General features: G+C 40.7%; 1 protein-coding gene across 3 annotated transcripts in view; it reads right to left on the minus strand.

Annotated features, from left to right (window-relative positions):
* Nucleotides 1-4,231, minus strand: part of LOC108704925 (NXPE family member 4) — a 64,771-nt gene extending 60,540 nt beyond the window's left edge. For 2 of the 3 annotated variants that reach the window (XM_018241655.2, XM_018241652.2), the window contains exon 1: nt 3,968-4,231. The gene's annotated coding sequence lies outside the window, so the exon portion shown is untranslated. The remainder of the gene's footprint in view (nt 1-3,967) is intronic. The other variant, XM_041571326.1, reaches the window with a different exon arrangement.
* Between the last annotated feature and the right edge of the window lie 16,099 nt (nt 4,232-20,330).

A 20,330-nucleotide genomic window follows, 5' to 3' on the forward strand; every position in this document is an offset into this window, starting at 1 on the left:
AATAAGTCTCATGGCATAAAGCACATTGATATTTATGTTACAGCCATTCAGAAAATTTGTAGTACATATTACATACATGTGTAATGCGCTCCCACAGTTATATATATATATATATATATATATATATATATATATATATATATATATATATATATATATAGATAGATAGATATAGATATATAGATATATAGATATACACAGGACTGACGTTTCGGTCTTCCCAAGGCCTTTCTCAAAGTGCCAAATGATTCACAGTCATGCCTTATATTCACTCACTGGCGGTAAAAATCAGCTATAACAAAACTCATATAATCATGGTCGCAGACAAAATCAATCAAACAATTAACACATTCATTCACCATATATCGGCAAGGTATAACATATGTTCAAAAATACACAGCAAGTTAAAAACAAGTTACCAAACCCCTAGTTAAAAACAAGACACAATTTAGCCTATATTACTCAATCCATCTAGGCATGCTACATAGTTATTAATGTTACAAATGTGTCGCTTATTGAGAAACAATTCGGTATCAAACACAATAAATATCAATCCCCCATTTTTTCCACTGGATAAACCATTTCATATCTTATACTGCTCTGTCGGCGTATGTGCTGATGAGAGAGGGCAGAATTATGTAAAGCAAGATTTGTATAAATATAAAGGATTTTGTTGCTATGAGCTTCCTAAACTAGCAAAAGAGTACTATGTGAAACTAGTTAATAGGTTCTTGGCAATGTTAGGGCAGTGTTACAAGTGGATCCCACTACATCAGTGTAGCTGCGAAGTTCCCACCATTGGTTTGTATAGATATAAAGCATCTTGTTGCTATGAGCTTCCTAAACTAGCAACAGAGCACTATGTGAAACTAGTCAATAGGTTTTTAACTAGGGATTTGGTAACTTGTTTTTAATGAACCTGGCACCCTCCTGGGATCTTAAACTTATTTGATCGAAAACGGACCTATTCGACCCAAAAAAACTTAAACTTAATTTCAGTTGGTCGTTTTGAATTCGAATTTTGACGTTTTTTCAATTCGAATTTCGACTCTTGATAAATCTGCCCCTTTGTGGGTTTGCACTTTACCATGCGCTTAGGTATTTGTGCTACTATTGTAGTCCCCCAGAATTTGCTTCCCCCATGAATAAGTTTCTGGGTGTGCTGGTGAAGACACCCTTGCTTTCCTTTTTCTGCCCCCAAACTTGGATCTCATATACATCTTCAAGTTTAGGAGCCCAGGAGGGTGCCAGGTTCATTAATAAATACAATGGGGGTCATTTATCAATCTGAGCCTGTGCAATACCTATAGTTTCTAGTTACCGATTTGCTTGCTCATATCCACTGGTAAGTAGAACAATTAAAGCAATTATTAGTTGTTTTGGGTTACTGACCTGGTGCAAATTTGCCTAAAATTAATAAACAATTATCACATAGTACAGGTATGTCACTAGCACAAGTAGTCTGAAAATCTTCTCTAAGGACGGAATAATATTTTGCTCCCTTGTGTTCATGAACTTGTGACTGGGGCATTTATACTGTATATGGCAAACCCAGATGAAACTATTACATTTTTCTTTGGGTTATCTGTTGTTAATATAATGCTGACCCATTTTACACAAATCTTTACAGAGATTATACATGATCAAGTGAGGTAGTAAGGTACTGAAAAACACACTCTCCCAAAAGGCAGAGTGTGTACATACCTTCTGATACATGTACAATGGAGGCAGGGCAGCTTTAATAAATGAGGTGAGTGCAGTCTATGGTCACAGGTGCCATCTCAGTTATATTTTTAGAATAGCGCAGAATAGCACCTTTAATATCAACTTAACAATTTTCTCATATTACTTTAACCTAATCAATATTTAACTTGCTAATCTTTTCTTACTTTTTATCTAAGCCTTAAACACAAGAAGTTTACTCTGCAAAGCGTTAAAGCATACACAACGCCAGAAATCCAGCCTCTTCCTTGTCATTATAGTTAACTCTTTCATAGACACTTTTCATCTTAGCATCTGATATACCCTTTATCACAATATGTCAATTCATGAGCAGACAAAAGAACTTAATTATTTAAACGTTTGTGCAGAAGGAATTTTAGAAAATAATTTCAAAAAGTCTAGGTTGAGAGAAGTGTGGGGGTGACAGAGACAGGGTCAGAGAGAGAGAGAGAGAGAGAGTCAGCAGTTTAGGTTATCAATTTCTTCCTTGGGTTATACAAAGGAATTTATGTCGGTTAGTTTAGAATCACTTTAGTGTTTTCAAGTCTTGTGTATTCACATTTGTAGAGTAATTTTTTCTTCTGGTGCTATTCATTAATGTTTTCTTATGCCTTTACCCATTTCCTGTGGTGCCACCAACCCTCAGAAAGCTGAGGTCAGCACAAATACTCAAGAGGAGGCATCTCTGGGCTGATCACAGCGAGCGCACACAGGCTGATCAGATTCAAATACACAGGCTGACAAAAGCAAGAACCAACAGGCAGGGCCACCAATGCTCACCACCAGAAATCATGGGGCCCCATACAACAACATTTTCTGGGCCCCTGGGCTCCACCCATCCCTGGTCAGTCCCAGGCTCCACCCCAGACCCCTCTTATCCCATAGTCAAAAGGCCACACATACACAAGCGCTAAAACAGTAAAAACACTTTTGGCAAAAGAATTATAAAGCCTGCCACCACATCAAGGTGGCAGGTACCCACTCTAACCTAAATCACACTTCGTTTTAGACTCTTGTCTACATTTTCCTGAATTTCTCCTACAGCTTGTCCAATCCCCATGCAGCTTTCCTACAACTTAGACTTCAGTAACCAATTGGCAGTAAAGAAAACCTGCTAGCATGAAGATGATTCCGGCACGTGAGCTTCGGCTAGGGTTGCCACCTGGCCAGTATTTTAACGTCCTAGCCGGTAAAACACCTGCCAAGGCCGATATTACAAATTTACCAGCAATGTAGCTGCCTGTAAATCTGTAATACCCCTATCAAAAGCCCTTGGCCTGCCCCCAATCTGCTGAAAACTCACCTTTTTTTTCCAGCATCTGTCCAATCGCGTGTCAGGGTTCCGCACCCCTTTGACATCACGGCAGCCCCCTTTGACATCATGACACGCCCCCTTTCTTCCTGCCCCCACCACGGCTGGTGGAAATCTTTTTGAAAGGTGGCAACCCTAGTTCTGGCCCCCCTTCCAAAGCCTGCAGCTCTCTGACAGCAGGGGGGCCTGCTGAACAAATAAGTGTGTACGGCCAGGGCCCTCTAAGCCACAAATGCCCATGGGACCCAGGACAACTGTACCCCTTGATGGCGGCCCTGGTTACAGGACACCACTTGAGGTGAAATATAATCAGAGTTCATTAGACGCAAGTTCCTTGAATTCTGAACTCACCAAGTGTCAGAACCCTGAACAAAGAAATAAAAGGGTTTATTTTACATGGGAAATAAATGTACAAGCAGTCTCAGGGAGTACAAGGGAGTAACTTTAAAGAGATAAGAACTGCTTTTATAGCCAGGGTTAGACCAATCCGGATCCGCTCAGGTGCAGCTGGCAGAGCAGCTCCCTTTCTGACCCCCTCCTGTCTGACTGCAGCATTAATCAGTGTGCAAATAAGGTAAGCATGGGGGGGGGGCAATTTGCCTATGTGGGGCCTGCGGGGGTAGCAGAGGGGGACAGGGGGCCCTTGGGGGAGTTGCAGGCCTCCGATGTGGCAGCCCCGGTGGGCCCACATCCCTCCAGTTCAAGTAGCATAGTACGTTACATTTCATTGTAATAATTATGTTTAAAGGAGAACTAAAACTAACAAAGAAGACAGCTACAAATGGTGCATATTTTGTTTTGGGCTTCTGTACCAGCCCAAGGCAACCACAGCCCTTTGGGAGTGAAGATTTAGGTCTACGAATATGCCCCCAGTTGCTCACTATCTTCTTTTCTGCTGATTTATAGTAAATGCTGTGTGTTGCTGTCACTTACCTGAGATTAGGGGTAATCCTGGCCCCTCCACAGTTTGAGGCAGCTTGTTGCTGCTGCTGTCCACTCTTTCCCTTGCACTCACCTTTATGCACTGGAAAAAGGAAAACCAGAAATTCAGCTCTTTTGCATATTGCCACCCCTGGTAACTAGTGGGGCGTTGCCGCCTGAGGGGAGTTTCTCAACTAGCCTCATTGGAGCAATGCCTCTGCTTGAGAATTGAGAATAATTTGGACCTGCTGGAGACTGCTGCTAAAGACCAGTGTGTGTGTGTGTGTGTGTTCTCCTTTAAGGTTACTGCACACCAAAAACATAAGTATAGGGAGGACTAGGCAACAAAAGTCACCTTCCAGGTAGCTCTACCTTTCAGGCAAATAACAAGCCAGCCACACCCACAGGCAGATAATGGTATTGTGCCCCCTTTTTTTTTTAATTCAAATAAGCTCTCTCTCATAAGCACTAATTTTAGTGCTTCATAATCTTATTGTCTATTTATAGTGATGATTCTCACATGTTTGTGGCAAATGGAATGCTCTAATTATATTTTCTGTATTGATCCTTGCATATTGGAGAACTTATGGTAAAACAAAGTTCAAAAGATGAAACCATTTTAGTTGGGCCACATGGGTTTTGGGGACCCCCCTTCAGAGGAACTTTAGGGTCCCCCAACTTATAATATTTTGTAAAAATAAATAAATAAATACAACTTGGCAGTCTTACTAAGCCTGAGCCCTGAGCCGCATTGCTGGGCGGATCCATGACCTTATACTACAACTTGCAGTAAGATGCAGCATATAAAAGTAGTCCATGGGCCCCCACTGCATGGAACCTGTGGGGGCCTTCTTTATGCAGCTGAACAATTTATGGTTAGAGATTATAGTGATTATTATGATTATTGATGATGATTTGACTTTTTTTAAATGTAGGAAATAAAGTGTTTTTAAAGGAGAACTAAACCCCTCTGTGTGTGAACTATTTGAGATGGTCAGCTAAACACTATTCTATTTGAGCAAGGAAAAAAAATATGGTTAAGGAAAGGTCTAATGCAGGTCTTTTCTGCAAAATTCAAGGTGCTTCATTGTGACACAACATGTTTCGAGCTGAGCTCTTTCTCAAGTGTAAACACATGACCATTCTCCGTGTTACTTAAACATTCAACTCCACCCCTAATTAGTGGTAATAGGCATTTAAGTACAACCCCCAACCATCATACACAAGTGTAGTTATACATACAATTGTACAAAGATTAGAATTAAAATTAAAAAGTAACCAATGCTCCAGGGGTACATTTATGAGCCTAGCCACAGAATCCACGGAATGAATTAGTCTGTAATGTTCCATCTTAGTAAGTCAATAGAAAGTCCCAAGAGAAGTATAACAATTGTCCAAAGAACCTCATACGAAATCTGAATTGACCCCGGCCTGCCTAGAGCTCAAAAATTGCTTCAACTCAGCATATAATGTCTGAGTCAAATTCATATCTTTAAAGATAATAATGCAATATAATGGCTGCCAGTTATTTTAATATTATTCTGTCGTAGAGATTCATAATTCTATGGCAGTTTTACTATCTGCCGAGAAATGAGAATACAGAGTTAGAAAAATACAGTCAGGATTCACAGGAAACTGCTAATACTCCAGTATTCATTAAGACCATCTGGTTGTAAGCTATTTAACTTTCTGATCCATTTTGTCTCCTGCTGCAACAGCAACTTAGTCATATTACCACCTCTCATTGGTTTTCGCACTGCCTCTAGCACTTGCCACTTAAGTTGCGTAAGGCTATGTTTTAGAGTAGAAAAATGGCATGATACTGCAGTGTCTGTTTGTGTACCTGCTTTGAAATTACGTATATCAGATTTGTGTTCTTTTATTCGCTCCTTCACGGGACGTGAGGTCTGCCCTACATATACCATCCCGCAAGGGCATTTTAGAAGGTACACTACACAAGCTGTTTCACAAGCAGCAAACTCCTTGAGCTGTAACTTTTTGCCATTACTGGGATGATGAACCACCTCCCCTTTTATGATAGATGAACAACAAATACAGCTCAGACAAGGGAAAGTTCCTTTCTTGGGTTTACCCTGGAATAATGACATTGGTTTAACAGCTTTCCTTGTTTCCGCTGGACAGAGTTTGTCCCTTAACGTCTGGCCCCTAGTGTAGCAAAACATGGGGATATCTACACAAATGTGCCTTAAGGCCTTATCTTGTTGTAAGATGGCAAAAACCATTTAACAGCTTTTTCAATCTGGCTGCTAACATGGATCTACCTGCTCACAAAGGGTGTTGTGGTATTTTCTTTAGGTTTAGGTTTTTGGGTAAGTAGTACCTCTCTAGGAAGAGTACCCACATCTATTGTTTTTTATAAGGTGGTTTGTTTCGTAGCCTTTCATTTTAAATCAATAAGGGGGCCAGTAACTTCCCAATATCTGTTGTTATCTGAAGCTATTCTTCTGGCTCTTAAAAATTGTCCCTTGGGGATTGCATTGATGCATCTGGGGTTCTGAAAACTGGAAGAATGTAACAAACTGTTACGCTCAGTAGCTTTCCGATACAGATCTGTTACAATGTTACCTTCCTTTAAAGTTAGTTTCACATCCAGGAAGTTTAGTTTATCACCCGACACCTCTGTGGTAAATTTAATCGTGGGATGTTTTGCATTTGCCCTTTCCAATTAGTAACAATGCGGCAATGGCAGAGCTCACCCCAGTAATGGCAGTGTCGGATTGTGTCGCATTGTTGATGCAATGCGACATGACTGTCAGATGCAGACGCAGCGTGCAGCGTCTGCATCCGACAGTCGCGTCGCATCAACAATGCGACACGATCCGACACTGCCATTACTTACCTTGGTTCAGTCGCATCCGACGTAATGACTGCGATTTTGTGAGCGTGTTGGATCACTTCGAAATTGGCCGTGAAGTCCTAGCCTAAGAGAGTAAAAGTCTGCTGAACCTTGGTTTCAGTCTGAAGCTAAATCCTCCCCGGCTGCTAATTTACAGCTTCTAAGAGAGAGTAATTGCCCAAACCAACGCCCATTTTTAAAAAAAATTATAAGGATGTAAAAATAGTGAAGGCAAAGTAAAATGATATGTATAGGTGCACACTTGGAAAGTGTATATTTATGTCAGTATGGGTATTAGTAGGTAAGAATATAGGTGTGAATTAAAGTAAATAAAGGACAAACTAAATTAGTTGTAGTAATAGGTATAGTGAATGTGAATTAATTTCATTAGTGTTACTTAAGGGGTGGGTAAGGGGTGCTATTAGAAAACCACATATGAAGCTCAGTCAAAGCTTTAGGCTATAATACAATATACAATAATAGGGGGTTGTAGGAGCACTCAAAAGTAACACTACTGAATTCATTCACATCCACTATACGTATTACTACACCTAATTTAGTTTGTCCTTTATTTAATTTAATTCACATCTATATTCTTACCTACTTATACCCATACTGACACATATATACACTTTCCAAGTGTGCCCCTATACATATAATTTTACTTTGCCTTCAATATTTTTACATCTTTATGATTTTTTAAAAAAATGGGCATTGGTTTGGGCAATTACTCTCTCTTAGAAGCTGCAAATTAGCAGCGGGGGAGGATTTAGCTTCAGACTGAAACCAAGGTTCAGCAGACTTTTACTTCAATCAATTCTACTATGCAGAGAGGCACTAGATCCTTTATACTATGACCAGGGTAACAAGTTAGGGACCGCCATATGGGGTTTACCTTGACGTGGTATGGTGGCTTATCAACTTTATAATCATAACTTTGTAACAAAAAACCCCTGTTTCGTAAACACTGAATTATTTGTGAAACAGGGGACCAGGGAAGTGCATTGAAAAATAGCACTTCCCTTATACTTAAATATAATTTATTCTTTAACTTAGCCTTTTGAGTGCTCCCACAGCCCCCTATTATTATATAACCACATTCCACAACCTATTTAGTGGAGATAAGTGATTGTAGTACAGTTCTCATGCATTACACATTACGGACTAATCCAGGTATGCTTAAAGTAGGAATGCAAAGAATCCATCATTTTTAATATGGCTAAATAATTTACAAAACATTTGGATCAATACCAATCCACTGATTCCACTAATTAGCATATAAAATGTTAAGGACAATGAGAAAATGGTATCTGTTATCTATAAAGGGTTGATTTAATAATATTCAGATTTCCATTTTTTTCTCAATTAGTATTTTTTTATTTCTGTAAAACTCTAAAAATTTTAGATTTTTTTAAGCGTAAACCCACAACAAACTCTAATATAAAACTGTGTAGAAGTCAATGGGAGCTATGCTAATCCTACTGGACCTGTTTTTGTAACCATTCAGACTTTTAGAAGTTTTCAGAATTTTTTTCACAAGTAGCTGTCCAAACAACTAAAAATTTTTTATGTTTTTATTTTTTTAGGGACTTTTTTTGTCCAGAGTTATACCCTAATTATTTCCTTTTCCAAATTGATCCTTGCTACAGGGATCTCATTTTTTTTACTAACACTAGAAAAAAACAGCAGGGTGGGGGGTGATGCAATGTGGCAATGTGGATATTGGTAGAAAAGTAGGACATTTCTTTGCAATACATTGATTGGTTTGAAAATAAAATGTTAAATCATGGTATTATTATTTGCAATGTACACAATATTAAAACTAAACTATAAAAATTCCAAAAAAAAAACAGAGGACACCAACGAGATGGGGTAAGGGTTGGCCACACCTTCATGTAAACAAAATCTTAATCCTCGCATGACTTCATGGCCTTTCTTACATCTTCTTATGAAAACACTGCCACAGTTGTCATGTCCCATCGCAGTGTTGGACTGGCCTGGCGGGACACCGGGCCAGACCCCCTCTCCTGATAATTCTATTTTGGGGAAAAAAGTCTTTGCCGATGCACAGTGCCTTCTGCGCATGCGCGGTGAGCGCCGCCACTTGCGCATGCTCATGCTCGGCGCAGTAGAGGAACATGGGGTCGGAGGGGGGCCCTGGAACAACAGCCCCGGGCCTCCCAGTCCAACCCTGTCCCATCCATTTACAAATCCAACATTTAGATCTTTAAAGATGAGTTCAAATACAAAGTAGTGAACGAGAACATGGAAATCTGAATTTAATTCATGATTTACATGTAGCCAAGAGGTTCTCTGCTTTAAGTATAACCTTATCTATAGAATTAAGTTAAATCAACTGGACTTGCTGTGTTTTTTTTTTTCCTTGAAGACGTTTCACCAGTCATCCAACTGACTTTATTAATTCAGAATAACTTGTAAATCTTTCTTCGAAAATATCTATCCTCTGGAAGGTTGCTCCAATCAGCATAATCTGTTTATCATAATCCACAATGATGTCATTAAATTTGGTGGTGATTGTATTAACAAGATTGGAGCATTGATGTGTTATTAAACCTTCCAGGGAGAGGTGCCACACCTTCATTGTATGTGGCAAACAATAGATGTCGCACCCCGCCTCTTTTCAGAGGCGTGGGTCAGAACTCAGCCGTGTAACAGCAGGATGGGGGATGTGACGTTAAGGCAATGTGGATATTAGTAGAAAAGTAGAACATTGCTTTGCAATACATTGATTGGTTTGAAAATAAAATATTATTATTTGCAATGTACACAAAATAATACAATATTAAAACTAAACCATAAAAATTCCAAAAAAAGCCAAACTAACAGAGGACAACTAAGAGATGGGGTCAGAACTCAGAGGCGGGTCAGAACTCAGCCGTGTACCTACATTTTAAAGAAAAAGGAGACACGTTTGAGGACTGCCAAGTCTAGATTCTAGACCGGGAGAGCAACTAGTTTAAAAGAGGTGTTAAAGAAGCCATATACTATATGTAAAAATTGGAAAACCAAGTCTGAATAGATGCTGGGGTGCGACATCTATTGCCTGCCACGTATGTTATAAATATGTTTCGGCACCTCTCCCTGGAAGGTTTAATAACACGTCAAAGCTCCAATCTTGCTATTAGATACTAGATTCACATGGGGGAGTAGAAAACTCTTGTTTATCATGTTGGCAATGGCCCGTAAAACTATCCTGCAGATGTGGGTGGAGAGACAACCCCCCCAATGTCTCTTTTAAAAAATAAGATATTGCATGTGTTCCATATCCTTTAAATAATGGTACCAGTATGGTTATAATAGATACAGAAAAGTCAAATGTGCTAAATCAGTTCTTTTCTTCAGTGTATACAATAGAGGAGTCGGAGTTCCCAGGCTTACATAATATTAGCTTAATAATAGCTGCACTGATGGCTCAGCCTAATCTAGTCAGTGGCTGACTCAGGATATGATTCATAAAGCTTTAATAAAAATGAACTGAATGTAAATAAGGCACCAGGGCCAGATAGTACTCCCCCCCCCCCGGGTTCTAAGAGATCTTAGTTCAGTTTTAGACCGGCCCCTATTTCTGATTTTCTCAGATTCAATTTCATCTGTATGGTACCTATGTATTGGAGGAAAGCTGATGTCATTCCAATATTTAAAAAGGGATTACAATCTCAGCCTGGCGATTATAGGCCAGTAAATTTGATATCTGTGGTTGGCAAATTCTGAATGTGATCCCCTTGTTAAGGGATCACATTCAAAATTTTGTCCTAGTGAACTTCATTATGAGCAACAATCAGAATGGCTTTATGAAGGATAGGTCATTGATTTTTATGATGAGGTATGTAAGATGCTGGACAGTGGGGGAGTAGTAGATCTATTTGGAATTTGCGTTTGATACCGTGCCCCACAAATGATTGCTTTCTAGACTAAGGTTTGTTCGCTTAATGAAGTCATTTGAACATGGATAAGAAACTGGTTACATGGTTGGGTATAGAGAGTGGTTTTTAATGGTACACTACAAATATACCAATAAGGTATTGAGCTATATTAAAAGGGGTATTTGTTGGATCTGCTCTATTTTGGGGTGCCAGGCTAATGACTTGAGACAGACTGATCTTTAAATAAGTAGTATTTATTTACAAAGGAACTAAAAGGGATAACATTAAAAGGGAACTAACTAAGATGGAGGGAGGTAGAAAGGGATAGGGAAAGATGGAAGGGAGTGAAAAGTGACCTAACTAATAAAGTATTTACAATGTTCTTTATATACACATAAGGAAGACCATTGAAACAAGCATACTATCCTTTTCCCAAAACAGCCACACCCAAAAGACAGGCCTAGCCCATCAGGTCGATGTTAGCTGTTCTTGAAGATGTAGTAGTAAGACAAAACAGAGGTGCCAAAAGGATAAAAATAGCTAAAAGCACTTAAAAACCCAATGGGTAATTCAGAGGAGGTAGTAATGAACTTACCTCCTCCAAGCAGACACCAACGAAAGTGGTAATTTTCAATAATAGTTTATTCACAAAACAGTATTGCAACGCGTTTCGCAGGCATTTCCTGCTTCATCAGACAATATGGAACGGGAGCAAAAACAACTAAAAAAACAGAGACAGGCAAATTTGTAAAATATTATTGTATACAGCTGTTCGGATTGTGGGGAAGTGTGGATACTAAGTGATGCCCTTGGGCCAAGTATATGGGGGGGAAAGGGAAACAAGGGGAGGAGAAATAGTTCACAGCATGGGGAAACAAGTGCTGATGGACATGGGGGATAGGCTGCTAGTATATATTATCTAAATTGGAAACCAAGTATCTTGGTGGGAGACATAATAGGAGACATAAAATAGTAACATAATAAAGGATGTGACCTAAGGTATATTTAAAGCCAGGGGATGTAGCACAGATGACTAAACCAACAAAAGAAATCAATGAAATTAAGATAGAGTGAAAAATTTACCAGTGTCTTTGTATATAGTGTGACTAATTAATGGGAAGTAAGTGGGGGGTGGGGAAAACAAGGGAAAGAGGAATAATTCACAGCATGGGGAAGCAAATGCTGATGGACATGGGGAATAGGCTGCTGGTATATATTAGTCTAAATGAGAAACATAAGGTATCAGGGTAGGAAACATAAAATTAAACTATGTGGGAGACATAAGTTAGTGAACTAAGGTATATTTAAAACATGGGGATGTAGCACAAATAACTAAAGACAACAAAAAAAGGAGAAATCAATAACTTTTAAGAAGGAATAGATATAACTTACCAGTGTCTTTGTATAAACATGCCAGGCGCCTCTGTGCTGCTTGAGGATGCCTGGGCATGTTATATAGTGTGACTAATTGGAGGAAAGACAAACAGGAGATGGTGTAGCCATATTGGTGGTGGAAAATAGATAGTGGTATAAACGACCATTTTGGTTGGGGCTAATAAAGTGTCATAACCAATGAAAATGCAAAGGAATGCATATAAATATATGAATATATACATACACACATAAAAAATACACACATAAAAAGAACCCTGTTCTTGAAGATGGTTCATCTCTTCTTCGATAGACGAGGGACTGAAATCAAGTTAGGATGCACTGTGAAAGAAATCCCATAATCCAATGCTCCAGGTATCCCTTTGTTGATCCAGCAGAGTGTCATTCCCTTGAAAACTCTTGCTATCCCTGCACCTACACCAGTATGTCCAGTTATTTGCATCTCTTTGATATGGACATTACTGTATGGGCTTATTGTTGAATATCCAAAATTCAGTACTACAGTATTGATTCATGGGAGCAGGGGGTCATTCTTCCACTGTATAGAGCACCGGTAAGGCCCCATTTGGGATATGCCACACAGTTTTGGTCTCCAGTGCTCAAACAGGACATTATTGAATTAGAGAGAGTACAGAGAAGGGCAACTAAGCTGGTAAAAGGTATTAAAATTTTAGCTATGAGGAAAGACTGGCCAAGTTGGGCTTGTTCACACTGGAGAAGAGGCACTTTATGGGTAATATAACTATGTATAAATATATAAGGGGATCATATAATATCTCTAATGCTTTATTTACCAGTAGGTCTTTACAGCTAACGTGAGGTCACCCATTTAGATTAGAAGAAATGAGGTTCCTCCTAAATATTCGGAAGGGGTTTTTTACATTGAGAGCTGTGAAGCTGTGGAATTCTCTCCCTGAATCAGTTATACAGGCTGATACATTAGATAGCTTTAAGAAGAGGTTGGATAGCTTTTTAGCAAGTGAGGGAATACAGGGTTAGGGAAGATAGCTCATAGTACAAGTTGATCCAGGGACTAGTCCAATTTTGAAGTCAGGAAGGACTTTTTCCCCCTCTGAGGCAAATTTGAGAGTCTCTGCCTTCCTCAGGATCAACTAGCAGTTAGGCAGGTTAAATAGAGTTTAAAGGTTGAACTTGATGGATGTGTCTTTTTTCAACCTAACTTGCTATGTTACTATGTAAGGGTGGATCTTCCTCTTTGGCTTCTGGTTACTGACCCAGCTGTATGTTTCCAGTGATCCTGGGTACACCAAGGCCCAGTAAAGTAATTCTGCCCTAGAAGGACCAGTACCTCTAGAAAGTAAAGTCAGAGAGCAGGTACCCCATGAATGAGGCCAGCTAGAGATAGGATACTACCTTTTATAGTACTCTCTAGGAGAGTAAGATAGGTAGGTTAAGTAGCAAGAGCAGTTTGGCTCCAACTAGGAATGTTACAGACCAACCCTTTGAAATAATAAATAAACGGCTCTCACTTTTCAAGCTGAAAAAGGAACCAAAATGTTCTGAAAGCTTGCTATGATTATCTTAGTTAGCCAATAAAGGTATCACCTTTATACAACTTTGTTATTTTTTATTTCAAAAGGGTTGCCCTGTAATATTTCTACTGGCTAACACATTACAATAATTTTACCTGCAGCTCCAACTAGGAGGGATAGCAAGGAGGTAGCTCTCCCCTCAGGCAAAAATGGCCTGTAGTATAGGAACACAACCTAACATGGAATTAGGGCTAGTGAGTTCCCTGGTCCACTGTGTGGGGATCCAGGTCAGTGTGCTGAGATCCTGAGGGTGTATCTATCCAGGTGTTATGCAATCACCTCAGGGAGTCCCACTGTGCTGTCTCTGAGGGACATATTGTAGTCATGTTGTAATTATCTGTAAAGAAAAGGTGATGGGTAGCACCTTCCACTGTGTGAGACATGGAAACAAGTTAGTGGTGTGCAGGGTCACAAAGAATATAAGTAAACAGGAGAGAGAAAGTATGTCCCATTAGTTGCACCTACCCACTCAATCTGAAATTACCAAATTGATGAAATAAAATTTAGCTTTTAATAATTAAAATATAGTAGAGATAAACCGACAAATAAAAATTAAAATAATGATTAGGAGGAAGAAGCTGTTATGACTCAAGGTCGTCGGCTTTTAGACGGTAAATACAAATATAGAGCTGGGTTGATTGTAGCAGTGAAATTAGTCACTGTTAAATCAATGGTGCGGCCAGATGGGGGCAAAACATCATCAATGTGAGAAAGTCATTGTTAGCTGTGAATAAGCTGCTGTACACTGCACACTAATAACTATTTAACCGTCGGCCCATCCACCATTTCCCCAGACCCAGAGTACTGTTTTCCTACCTAAGAATTTAAAAAAAAGGCACTTATGTTTTTTAAAATTCTTAGGCAGGAAAACGGTACTCTGGTTATTGGTGTGCAATGTACAGCAGCTTATTCACTGCTAACAATGACTTTCTCAGATTGATGCCGGGTGAACTGTAGGTGAAGGGTGGTGTGTGAGCAAGCAGGCATTCTGCGCTATTGCTGTTGGGTGCTGGACGACTTGTCAGAGAAGGGAGGTGTGGGAGCAGGCAGTCGTTCTGTGCTGCTGATCTCTCCCTTACCGGCAACTACTCTCCACTGACATCACGAGTTTCTGTATGCATTCAGAGTTAGCGGTGTGGTCTCAATCCATGAGACCGAACTTGGAACAACTCTTACCGACATTCACAAGCCACAGATATCGCGAGTATCTGTGTGCACTTAGAGTGAGCGGTGTAGTCTCAATCTACGAGTCTGAATTAGTAAATCGCTCGCCGCTAACTGGTATCAAGTCAGTGTAGAATACCCAGGCAAGTGATCACTGTGAGGATGTTACTCACAGCACCAGTAGTCAACGCGAATGTGCTGATATTTGTCCCAACAATAAACATTAAAGTGTACTACTATTGGTTAACACTCCGTTTTGCCCCAATCTGGCCACACCATTGATTTAACAGTGACTAATCTAACTGCTACAATCAACCCAGCTATGTATGTGTATTTACCGTCTATAAGTCATAACAGCTTCTTCCTCCTAATCATTCTTTTAATTTTTATTTTTCGGTTTATTTCTACTATATTTTAATTATTAAGAAGTAAAAGCTAAGTTTTATTTCATCAATTTGGTGATTTCAGATTGAGTTTGTGGGTAGGTGCAACTAATGGGACATACTTTCTCGTATTTACTTATGTTGTGATTATCTGCTGGGGCCTCTGTGGATTGTAAGTACAAAACCTGTGGATCATTTGTTTTGGACAAATAAACAGTTATATTTTTGTTGCAAGAACCTCCTGGTGCCCTTATATTTTGTCTTTCATGAACAGTAGCACATGGGAGTTGTAGTTGCATTACATCCTTACTTCACTATTTCCACATAGTGAAGGTCCAGCTGTCAGGGCCCGAAGGCTCTGTTGTGGTGTGGACCAAGGAGGAGACAAAACAACACCAAGTTCGCAGTACAAGAGGGTTTATCAGAAGAATGGTCAAAAGCAGGCAATTGGTCGGTACAGGCAGCGAAGAATCAGAATCGTTAAACAGGCAATAAGTCAATACACGGAGAATCCAAATAGCAAGAAATCGCACCCAGGAACTATACAAGATAGACCTATAATTGGGCAATGACAGGATGGGCAAATAGATTTAAATAGTCCATAGTTTGGCGCCAAAACTTGACGCGCTGACGTCATGACGCCGACGTCCTCACATTGGTGTCCTGACGCCGACGCACATTCTGACGCCGGCGTCCATTCCGTTGCCGGCGACCAATCCTGGGGCGACACGTTTCTGACGCAGTCCCACTGCGACCAGGAAGAACCGCATGGTGGAGCAGGAGGTCGCCATCTTGGATGTCCCGTGGGGTAAGTTCCTCCATTTCCATTACAGTACCCCCCTCCTTAGGGGGGGCCTCAGGACCACCGAGGCTAGGGGAAGAAGGAAAAAGTCTGTGGAACTTACGGACCAAGACAGGAGCATGAACGTCAGAACTTCTCACCCAGGAACACTCTTCTGGACCGAACCCCTTCCATTCGATAAGATATTGAAGAATGCCCCTAGAAATACGAGAGTCCAGGATTCTCTTGACTTCGAATTCCTTATGATCGTCGACCAAGACAGGAGCTGGAGAGGAAGAAGAAGAGGGGCAAGACACAGCAGGTTTAAGCAGGGAAACATGAAAAACATTGGGTATCCGCAGCTCAGGAGGAAGTTGAAGACGAACAGCCACAGGGTTGATGATTTCGATGATAGGGAAAGGACCGATGAATTTAGGACCAAGCTTGGGTGTAGGAATCTTGAGACGAATGTTGCGTGTGGAAAGAAAAACTTTATCACCAGGAACATATGGAGGGGACGAAATCCTTCTTTTATCGGCAAACCTCTTCTGCACCAGGGAACTTTTCTCCAAGTTTGCCGCAGTAGCATGCCAAATAGCCAACATGTGAGCAGCTTCGTCATTGGCCGCAGGAACGTTGGTAAGAAGAAGATCCTGGGAAAAAGCCAAGGGATTCAGACCATACACACAGAAGAAAGGAGACTTCTGGGAAGAAGAATGCAGAGCGTTGTTATGAGCAAACTCAGCCCAGGGAAGAAGATCCGACCAATCATCCTGGCACAGGGACACATGACAACGAAGAAACTGTTCCAAGGCCTGATTGACCCGTTCTGCGGCTCCATTAGACTGTGGGTGGTAAGCGGAAGAAAATAGGAGAGAAATGTTAAGAGCCTTGCAAAGAGATCTCCAGAACTTGGAAACAAACTGGGAACCCCGGTCAGACACAATCTCGGCAGGAAAACCATGAAGACGAAAAATGTGTTTAATAAAAAGTTCAGAGAGTTCAGGGGCGGAAGGCAGTTTCCGAAGCGGCGTGAAGTGAGCCATTTTGCTGAATCTGTCGATTACCACCCAGATGACAGTGTGGCCAGAAGAAACAGGGAGATCAACAATGAAATCCATTGCCAGGTGAGTCCAAGGTCGAGATGGAATGGGAAGCGGCAAGAGTAAACCCTTGGGGGGGGAATGTCCGGACTTGGAAACAGCACAAACGGAACAAGAAGAGACAAAGTCTTTAACATCTTTCCTTAGGGTCGGCCACCAAAGCAAACGAGACAAGAGCTCGGTTGTCTTCTTAATCCCGAGATGACCAGCCTGTTTGGAACTGTGAGATTGGGATAAAATGGCATGACGGAATTCCGGAGGAACAAAAGCAACACCAAGAGGAGTCTCTACAGGAGCAGACGACTGAGCGGAAAGTAACTGAGAGGCACAGGAGGGAAACAAGGCGGCAATAATCTTGGTAGAAGGCACAATGGGTTCAGGATCTTCAGGGCAGGAATCTTCAGGAACAAAACTTCTGGACAGAGCATCAGCCTTCCTGTTTCTGGAGCCAGGACGAAAGGTGATAACAAAATTAAAGCGAGAAAAGAAAAGTGCCCACCTGGCTTGCCGGGGATTGAGGCGCTTGAGGGATTGAATAAATTCAAGATTTTTGTGTCAGTAAAGATGGTCACAGGAACTGAAGAACCTTCAAGTAAATGTCTCCAGTGGTTCCAGTTCCCCTGCCGGTCCCTGCTACTCCGCTCCAGGTTTCCGAGCCTCGCATCCCTGCTCCTCCTCTGTACAGCGGTGATCCGGAATCATGCCGGATTTCATCAACCAGTGTGAGATCCAATTCACCCTGCTTCCAGGTCAGTTTGTCTCGGAGCGAGCGAAGGTGGGCTATATCATCGCCCGCCTGCAAGGGAAAGCTCTGGAGTGGGCTTCTCCTCTCTGGGAGAAGGAGGATCCGGTTATTGACGATGCCAAGGCCTTCATCCATGACCTCCGCACTGTATTCGACGCTCCTGGTCGGGCTACCTCTGCCTCGGCTCGTTTATTTCAGCTGCAGCAAGGGACTCGTTCTGTTCCGGAATACGCCATCGAATTCCGCACTCTTGTGGCTGAAACTTCTTGGAATAATGATGGTTACCATGCTGCCTTCTACAACGGCCTGGCAATGCGCATCAAGGATGATCTTGTATCACGGGAGATTCCTTCTCGCTGGGAAGATCTTGTTGCGTTGGCTGTGAAAGTTGACACCAGACAAAGGGAGTTCCAATATACTTTTAAAGAAGAAAGGCAGAAGCGCTCAAACCACCCGCCACACTTTAATTTCACAAGTTGGAAACTCTTTCTATGTAGCGGTATATTATATCATTCAATGCAAATGCGCTCACCGCTGTTTCAAACTGGCTCGGGTGCACTTGCCCCGGGCCCTCCGCTTAAAATATTCCAATGTGGTAAAACTGTGGGTCACTCACCGCTCCTGTTCGGTGGTCCGGGTGCTGCGCCCCGAACCCTCAGCATGGGGGAGACATCAAAGTAAAAAGACAACTGCTTGGCACGCACTCCACAGGACTCCAGGTAGCGGTAAAAACTTATTTCTTCATTGCACAAACATATATCCTAACGCGTTTCGTGTGTTGCCACACGTAATCATAGGCATTAAATAACAATTACATACACATGGTTTAAAAAGGCATTGGAAGCTTTCGTCATTGAAGACGTATTTCCTCCTTAAAATTTCTTAACTCTTTCAAAGCTGTTTGTTGTGTTCTAAAGATTTCATTTTCGTTTACATTACATTCCTATAAGTTATTTTCTATATAATCTCTGAAGTCTATATTTATTTATATTTTTCTCAACTTTACCATCATTGTATTTTAATGTTTCATTTCCATATTTTTTCTTCTTTAAAGATTAAATGATTTCAATAAAATTACTTTTCTTGTTTTAATTTTTGTTTTACTCTTTTATGTAACTTTAGGTTTATAAATTCTAACAATGTTTAGTAGTTCTGAAACTCTTGTTGGAATGGGGGGCTATTGTTTTGCGTTGTCATTTCTTTTTCGTTTCTTAGAAAATCGTTTTTATCCCCTTTTTTTGGGTTTATGATTATAACTTTCTTTCTAATATATTGTTCTATTTTCCTTCTCTTTTTCTTTTCATTTTATATTTATGTGTGACAGCTTACATCCCATCTTATGTTTAGCCCTTTGGGTTCCCGTGTATCCAGTAAAAAGATCCATTTTACCTCTAGTTCCAAAAGCTTTTTTTGTTTATTTCCCCCTCTGCTTCGATTTCTCACCTTATCTATACCTTGGATTTGTAAGTAGGAAACATTTCCTTGGTTACATTGGGAGAAATGCCTAGATACTGTGGTAGCACTACTTTCTGCCCCTATTTGATTTATGTGTTCTCGCATTCTATTTTTTAAAGGGCGGGCAGTGCATCCTACATATTGGATGCCACAGTGTGTACATGTTAACAGATACACAACATAACTTGTGTTGCAATTAATATAACAATTAATATTATATTCTTTTTGTGTGTTTGAGTTTATAAATGTTTTAGACTTGTGCATCTGTATACATGTTACACATCTGGATGCTCCACAGCAATATGTGCCTTTTACTTCTAACCAGTTGCTTTTCTTTTCTTTTCTTTTAAATTCACTTGGGGATAGAATATGTCCCAGTGTTGGCGCTTTTCTACTTACAAAGTTATATCCTTGTATTAATACCTCTCTCAGTTTGCTATCATTGTAAAGCATTGGTATATGTTTATTAATTATTTGTTTTATCTGGATAAATTGTCTGCTGTATGAAGTAATAAATAATGGTTTGTCGAAGTTGACAGGGAACGCGCTAGGAAGTTTTCCAGGTTCCAACTCACCCTGGCTCCACGCTTCCAAAGACCCTTACTCTCCAGTCCGGCTACCAACCTTCCTTCTCCGCCTCCTGCGGCATCTGCTACTTCTTCTTTACCTCCTGAAGAACCAATGCAGATTGGACGGGCATGTCTTTCCGAACAGGAGAAGCTCCGGAGAAGGGCTGCTGGGTTATGTCTCTACTGTGGGGGAAAAGCCCAATTATACTGTCAGGGCCCGAAGGCTCTGTTGTGGTGTGGACCAAGGAGGAGACAAAACAACACCAAGTTCGCAGTACAAGAGGGTTTATCAGAAGAATGGTCAAAAGCAGGCAATTGGTCGGTACAGGCAGCGAAGAATCAGAATCGTTAAACAGGCAATAAGTTAATACATGGAGAATCCAAATAGCAAGAAATCACACCCAGGAACTATACAAGATAGACCTATAATTGGGCAATGACAGGATGGGCAAATAGATTTAAATAGTCCATAGTTTGGAACCAAAACTT

Source organism: Xenopus laevis, chromosome 7S (assembly GCF_017654675.1).
Source record: "Xenopus laevis strain J_2021 chromosome 7S, Xenopus_laevis_v10.1, whole genome shotgun sequence".
NCBI lineage: Eukaryota > Metazoa > Chordata > Amphibia > Anura > Pipidae > Xenopus > Xenopus laevis.